We start from the raw sequence: 7,756 nt of genomic DNA, 5'->3' as shown, positions 1-7,756 counted from the left end.
GGTAGGATTATGTGGCTTGCTTATTTTTAGTTTTTTTTTTTTTTTTTTTAATTTCATTGATACAGTTTCACACACTCACACATACACACACTCACACACACGTCCAATCTGCTGGTTCACTCCCCACATGCCCATGACAGCTGGGAGCCAGGAAATTCATCCCCATCTCCCACGTATTTGGCAGGAACGCAATGACATGAGCCATCATACAGCTTCCAAGGTCCGCACCGGCAGGAAGCCCCGGGGCAGGAGCCAGAGCAGGTGTTGACCCTAGCACACCCAAGCGGGATACCGGCATCTTAACTGCTAGGCCAAACACCTGTCCCAGATTACATGCTTTGGAAGAGTTATCTCTTTTCTAAAATATATGAAATGAATGTTTACTATTCAAGCTTAAGGAAAAAATCCCAATGTTTGAAAAAAACAGAACTCACTGAAACCACTCAGCCTTTATTCTGCCTAACACGCTCCAGAGTCAAGAGTGCCGGGATTCAAACGTTGGCTCCACTGTTTACAAGCTGGGTGACCAGGGGCAAATGAATAAACTTCTCTGTGCCTTTGTGCTTTTCATTCTGTCAAATGGGGGTTTCCTGTGCTGAAGTCAGGCTTATTTAACAATTAAGTACATGCAGAGTGGGTACCACGAATGCTGGCGATTAGGGATGTTGTTATTGCCGCGGCAGGTCTGGAATGTGCTGAGTCGCTGGCGCTTGGAGGAAAGAGTTACTTCCTGTCTGAGTAGCCTCAGCTCCGCCTCCCCCTGGGTTACTATCTGGTTACTCACTCAGAGATTGCAGGCAGCTGGGCCTAGGGCAAGAATCAGAGGCAAGGGTGACAGACCAAGGCCAGGGAAGTGTTTGTTTCCCTCACTGCTTGGCTGGGATCCAAAGAGATAGGTTTCTTAACTGACACAGCTGCCTGGTATGAGGAGACCTTGACCGGCACCCACAGGACAAATGACGCAGTCTGTTTCTGAGTTGCTATGTAGTTTGGGGTTCGCGCGCTCATTCATTCACGTGGCTGTGAATGTCCTATACATTTATTAGATGCCTACAAATGTGTCAGGCACTGTTGTAGGCAATGGGGTACAATCACTAAAATCCCGTTCATTAAAAATGCAAATGCAATTAATAAGGGACTGAAACAGGTGTTCACAGCAGCGTTATTCACAGTAGCCGAGGGGTTGGTGCATTCCTGAAGGAGGTAGGTTTGCTGCCCAGTATGCACAAGGGCCACCCGGGCCCAATCTTTTGCGAAGAGAAGGGCTCTGCTGGCCAGCAAAGGAGGCAGGAGGTGGGACTCCAATCTGCCTCCCCGATTAGGGGTCTGGCTCAGGTTTCATGGAGTCAGACAAGAGAAGTCAAGCCAGGGGCGCGTGCACGGGGCCTTTCTGATTGGTGGGGCCTTTGGCAGAACCCCGTGTGCAAGTCCGGTCAGTGGGTGGGTGTTGTAATCTGTTGGACCCCTCACTTCCTGGGGCTGCCTGCTGTTCTGTTTCCGCTCATTCTCCAGCTTTGGCTCCCATGGGGAGTGGGGTGTGACTGCTTCAGGGGTCATCTGTAGGTCACGACTCTCCTTCCTGTGCCTGAGAGTCCCGGTTGTAAGCAGCTCTCCTAAGGAAACAGGAAGTTTAAGAGATATGAGTGGGCTTTTGTGGGAAAGAGGAGCACAGCAGGGGCTGCTGGATCTTGGGAGTGTCCAGGGGAGACGCGACTAAGGAGGCAGCACTGGCTTCAGATGCAACCCACGCACCTGGCAACAGGTGACGGGGCAAACAGACTGTGGTCTGCACTGAGCGTGGAGTATCGTTCAGCCCTATAAAGGAAGGGCTCCAACAGGAGGAACCTGGAGGACATCATGCTAAGTGAGATGAGTCGGTCACCACAGCACAGATACTGAAGGATTCCACGGACATGAGGAATGTGCCGTAGAGCGACGGGGTGTGTGTGCCAGGGGCTGGGAGGGGGAGGGGTGCTGTCATGGGATGCAGGTGTCCCAAGTGGCATCTGAACTGCCAGGCAAATGACCCTTCCCTGCAGTTCTTAGCGCCACTGAACTTTACACTGACCCTCGGTAAATGGTAAGTTGTATGTTATATCTCGTGAGAATATAACAACGTACAACCACTTTGGAAGACAGTGAGTGGTATGTTTAAAAGTTAAACATACAGGGGCTGGCGCTGTGGTGCAGTGGGTAAACACCCTGGCTTGAAATGCCAGCATCCCATATGGGCACCCGTTCAAGACCTGGCTGCTCCACTTCCAATCCAGCTCTCTGCTATGGCCTGGGAAGGCAATAGAAGATGGCCCAAGTGCTTAGGCCTCTGCACCCGTGTGGGAGATCCGGAAGAAGCTCCTGGCTCCTGGCTTCGGATCAGCGCAGCTCCAGCCATTGTGGCCAACTGGGGAGTGAACCATCGGATGGAAGACCCCCTCCCCCCCCCCCGTGAAACTCTGCCTTTCAAATAAATAAATAAATAAATAAATCTTAAAAAAAATTAAACATATACTAACACAGGGTCCAGACATTCCGTGCCTAGATATTTCCCATTGGAGAAATGGGCAAGGAGAGCAATATTCTTAAAAAAAAAAAAAAAAGCAGCCATACAAATGTGCATCCAGGTAGGTGGATAGAGAAACGGTGGTCTAGGTACACAGTGCAATATTCCTCAATGAAAAACCAGGAACCACTGCTACTTCATGGGTGGACTGCAAAATGAGTAGGAAGAGCCAGACAAAAAGGAGCACCCTTGTCTCCTGGCATCCATGATTCAGGACCCCTCGGGACACCAAAATCTGTGGGTGCTCAAGTCCCTTACCCATGTGGTGTAGCATTTGCATATAAACTCTGGGTAAGCACCCATATACTTTAGATCATCTCTCTAGAGATGATGTGTTACCTAGCACAGTGTCAATGCTATGTAGATTGTTTTATTGTGTCATTTAAGAAATGACAAGAATGTCTATATGTATTACATGGACAGTTTTTCTTCAATTTAAAAAATATTTATTTATTTGAAAGGCAGAGTTAGGGAGAGAGAGGGAAAGGGAAAAGGAGAGGAAGAGGGAGAGAGAGGGAGTGAGAGAGAGAGAGAGAGGGAGAGAGAGAGATTTTCCATCTGCTTGTTTACTCCCAGCAATGACTGGGGTTGGGCCAGGCCAAAGTCAGAAGTCCAGAACCCCACCCATGACATGGGTGCAGGGGCCAAACACTTGGATGATCTTCTGCTGTTTTCCCAGGCTTGCCAGCAGGGAGCTGGATCAGGAGAGCTGGCACTGGGACTAGTGCCCATATGGGATGCTGGCATCACAGGCAGCTTAACCTGCTCTACCACAATGCTGGCCTCTCAAATATTTTTCATCTGTGGGTTGGTGGAATACACAGATATGAAACTCACAGATACAAAGGGCCAACTGTATATGATGTGTGATGATATTTAGTACGAACTGATACTGTATGTGGCGACAGAGAACCAACCAGCGGCCCCCTGTAAATGAGAGGGTGATAGGGGAAGGAAGGAGGGAGAGATTTCCGAGGAACCAAAGCAGTCTCGGAGTGTGGGGTGGCAGATATGTTCATTATCTTGATTGTGGTGATTCTTTCAGGGGTGTGTGGCCGTGTCAAAATTTCTCAAGCCATACATTTGTGAGATGCTTACTGAATATCAATTACACATGAATAAAGCTGTTAAAACATTTTTTAAAATATCTTATTTATTTATTTGAGAGGTAGAGTTACAGACAGTGAGAGAGAGAGACAGAGAGAAAGGTCTTCCAACTGATGGTTCACTCCCTAATTGGCCACAACGGCTGGAGCTGCGCCCATCCAAAGCCAGGAGCCAGGTGCTTCTTCCTGGCTTCCCATGTGGGTGTAGGGGCCCAAGCACTTGAGCCATCTTCTACTGCTTTCCCAGGCCATAGCAGAGAGCTGGATTGGAAGAGGAGCAGCCAGGACTAGAACCGGTGGACATATGGGATGCCGGCGCTGTAGGCAAAGGATTAACCTACTGCACCATGGTGCCAGCCCCTAAAACATTTTTTTTAATTTAAATGCACCTAAAGAAATGCAATTCAATAAAAGGCCAGGAAAATGAAAACCACTGGGTTCTGTGGGACACGGGTAGGACTATTTGTGTAGGTGTTGGAGGTTAGGGGAGTGTCAGAGAAGCGGTGGCCAGAGGACAAAAGTGCTGTCCAGCAAAGAGCGGTGGGGAGGAGGAGGGTGTGCTACGGAGGGAGAGATGTGCACAGACCCATAGGCAAGGAGCCTGGGGCGGCGGCTGGAACTCAGGGCAGTCAGGGGAAGGCTTCCTGGAGGAAGAGGCATTTCAGCTGAGCCCTGTAGGGTCAAAGGGAAGTTTCTCTTTTGCCCTCAGTAGGTTCACTGTAGGGAGCTGACAGCAGACAGGTAGCATCAGGTGAACACGTGCAGAAGGGAAAACCACAGCATGGGGGAAGTCACAGGCCTGTGATTACCCCGTAGCCCAGCATGGTCCAGAAACCTCACCTCTTCCTAGGGAGGAGGGGAGAATGGAGAAAGTCAGGGAACAGTACATGATTTTTCTTTTCAAAGATTTATTTATTTATTTGAAAGAGTTACAGAGAGAGGAAGAGCCAGAGAGAGAGAGAGTGATCTTCCATTCTGCTGGTTCACTCCCCAAATGACCACAATGTCCAGAGCTGTGCTGATCTGAAGCCAGGAGCCAGGAGTTTCCTCCAGGTCTCCCACGTGGGTGCAGGGACCCAAGGACTTGGGTCATCTTCTACTGCTTTCCCAGGCCATTGCTGGATAGGAAGTGGAGCAGCTGGGACTCGAACCGGCGCCCATATGGGATGCCAGCACTTCAGGCCAGGATGTTAACCCGCTGCACCACAGCACCAGCCCCCAGTACATGGTTTTTAAGGGAACTCAATGGGCCTGGAGAACATACAATGGCTTAGGACAAAGTCCACTGGGCCCACAGAACAGATAGTGGGTTATAGGTGATTCTCCATGGGACCCAATAGAAGACAACGACCAGGTATGTGGAAGACTTTGTCTCTCATCCCAGGTATGAATTTCGTCTCCTCCGGCTAATGAAACTTTGGTATGAAGGTTGAAGGCAAATGTGTGCCTCTTTGAGCAGATCCAGTCTAGTAAATACAGAGAACCTCTGCCTGAGCTGGGTGGGGTGGGAGACAAAGGGAAGGTCTGCCAGGGGACCCAAGGACTCAGCACATCGAGGCATCCGTCTTTGGGGGTCTTATTCTCTGAGCCCCGACAGCCCTGAAGCATGCACAGGAAAAGGAGGAGGTGGGAAAGGGGCAGGTGAGCAGGGTTGTAGAGTGGCCAGAAGCACACATGTGATTGCCTGCAAACAAACTGGAGTCGGCCTGCCAGGCAAGCAAGCTTCCGGGCCTCTGGCAGCTGGGGAGGCAGAAACCCGAGACTGGGCACAGAGGGTCAGTTCTCTGTGTGGCAGCTTAGAGACTGGAGGGATAGGAGGGGACCCGCAGGGTGGTCTCTGGTGAGGGTGAAATCCTGCCCGCCAGGCATCTGCTGATGTGGTTACCATGGAAACAGCAGACGGCAGACCAGCAGCATCCAGCACGGCCCCTCTTGTTAAAGATCATGGGACCAGAACCACGGAGGAAGAGATTCACTCTTCCCTACGAGTGGCCTTTCTTCTTTATTTGTTTTATTTTATTTTATTTTTTAATTTATTTTTTGTTTTTTTAATTTTTTTTTTGACAGGCAGAGTGGACAGTGAGAGAGACAGAGATAAATATCTTCCTTTGCTGTTGGTTCACCCTCAGTGGCTGCTGCGGCCGGCGCACCGCGCTGATCCAATGGCAGGAGCCAGGTGCTTCTCCTGGTCTCCCATGGGGTGCAGGGCCCAAGCACTTGGGCCATCCTCCACTGCACTTCCTGGCCACAGCAGAGAGCTGGCCTGGAAGAGGGGCAACCGGGACAGAATCCGGCACCCCGACAGGGACTAGAACCTGGTGTGCCGGAGCCGCAAGGTGGAGGATTAGCCTATTGAGCCACGACACCGGCCCTTTCTTCTTTATTTGTAGTAAAACACACATAACATCAAATTTATCATTCATATTTACTCATTTAAAAATGTTTATTTTCACCTACTTGAAAGGCAAAAAGGGAGAAAGTGAGAGATCAATCTTCCATCTGTTGGTTCCTTCCCCAAATGGCCCCAACAACCAGGGCTGGGCCAGGCTGACTCTGGCTGCCCAAAACTCAGTCTGCATCTGCCGCATGGGTGGCAGGGACCCAAGCACTTGGGCCATCATCCACTGCCTCCCAGGGTGCATTAACAGGAACTGGATGGGAAGCTGAGTGGCTCGGACTTGAACCAGTACTCTGATATGGGCTGTGGGTGTTCCAAACGGTGGCTTGACCTCTCGTGCCACAAAGCCTGCCCCCACCTTTTAGCCAGTTTTAAGTAAACAGTTCAAAGGCATTAATTAAGTACATGCCCCTTGTTGCGCAACCATCAGCACCATCCAAGTCCAGAACTCTTCATGATTCCAAACTGAAATTCCGGGCCCATTAAGTGATCCCCATCCCACCTGTCTCACCCCCCTGCAACCCCAAGGTTCATCCATGTTGTAGCATGTGTCAGAATTCCCTTTCTTTCTTTCTTTTTTTTTTTTTTAAGATTTATTTATTCAGAGAGAGAGAGAGAGAGAGGTCTTTTATCCACTGGTTCACTCCCCAAATACCTGCATTGGCTGGAGCTGGGCCTATCTGAAGCCAGGAGCCAGGAGCCAGGAGCCAGGAGCCAGGAGCCAGGAGCCAGGAGCTTGCTCCAGGTCTCTCACACGGGTGCAGGGACCCAAGTGCTTGGACCATCTTCCATCACTTTCCCAGGTGATCAGCAGGGAGCTGGATTGGAGGTGGAGCAGCCAGGATTTGAACCAGTGCCCATCTGGGATACCAGCGTTGCAGGTGGAGGCTTAACCTACCATGCCACAGCGCCGGCCCCCTCCCTTTCCTTTCTAAGGCTACTATTCCACTGTCTGTATTCACACATTCCGTTTAATACATTCATTCACCTGTCCATGGAGACTTGAGTGGCATCCACTTTTCGGCTAGAGTGACTGACTAATGCTGCTATGAACAGCAGCTTCTAGATGTTCTAGAAGCATCTTTCATAGACATGAACTGTGGGTATTTAGGGAAGAACAAAGACTTTGCTAATAAATTTTGAATAAAAGGAGAAGAGAATACAGGGGAGTGTTCTCCCTAAGTAAGCCTTTGCCTAGGTGCTCTCAGGCCTTAGAGCTTCACCCTGGGTGGCCCCTCCTTTGCGCATCTCCTGAACTTGGACTCAAGACAGCACATGCCTGCAGCCAGCATGAGGATGGCGGCCGAGCAGCGTTCAATACGAAGCACAGGCTTGCATTAGGACACTCCTCCTGGGCATTCTCCGGGCTTCTAGGTAGAACGGACCATGTACAGGAATGCAGACTCCATGTCGACAGGACCCGTCTGTTTGTCTGTTTTATTAAGTTTTGGATTGCCAGTACCTGGAACACTGCTTAGTACTAAAAAAAAAAAAGCAAAAAACAAAAAAACTTAGGAATGAGGCTTCCCATGGACTGGACCCTCTGTATGGTCCAAGACAATTCCCCTTATCTCAGGAAGTGAAGAGGCTCCTGTCCTAGAACTAGACTCAACAGCTAACCCAGGGGCCAGAGTTGTATCACAGCAGGTTAAGCCTCCTGCAATGCTGGCCTCCCATGTGAGCACTGGTTTG

The sequence above is a fragment of the Oryctolagus cuniculus genome, chromosome 2 (genome assembly GCF_964237555.1).
Source record: "Oryctolagus cuniculus chromosome 2, mOryCun1.1, whole genome shotgun sequence".
NCBI classification, from domain to species: Eukaryota; Metazoa; Chordata; class Mammalia; order Lagomorpha; family Leporidae; genus Oryctolagus; species Oryctolagus cuniculus.
The sequence above is the reverse complement of the archived record's forward strand: the minus strand, read 5'-3'. Positions refer to the sequence as shown.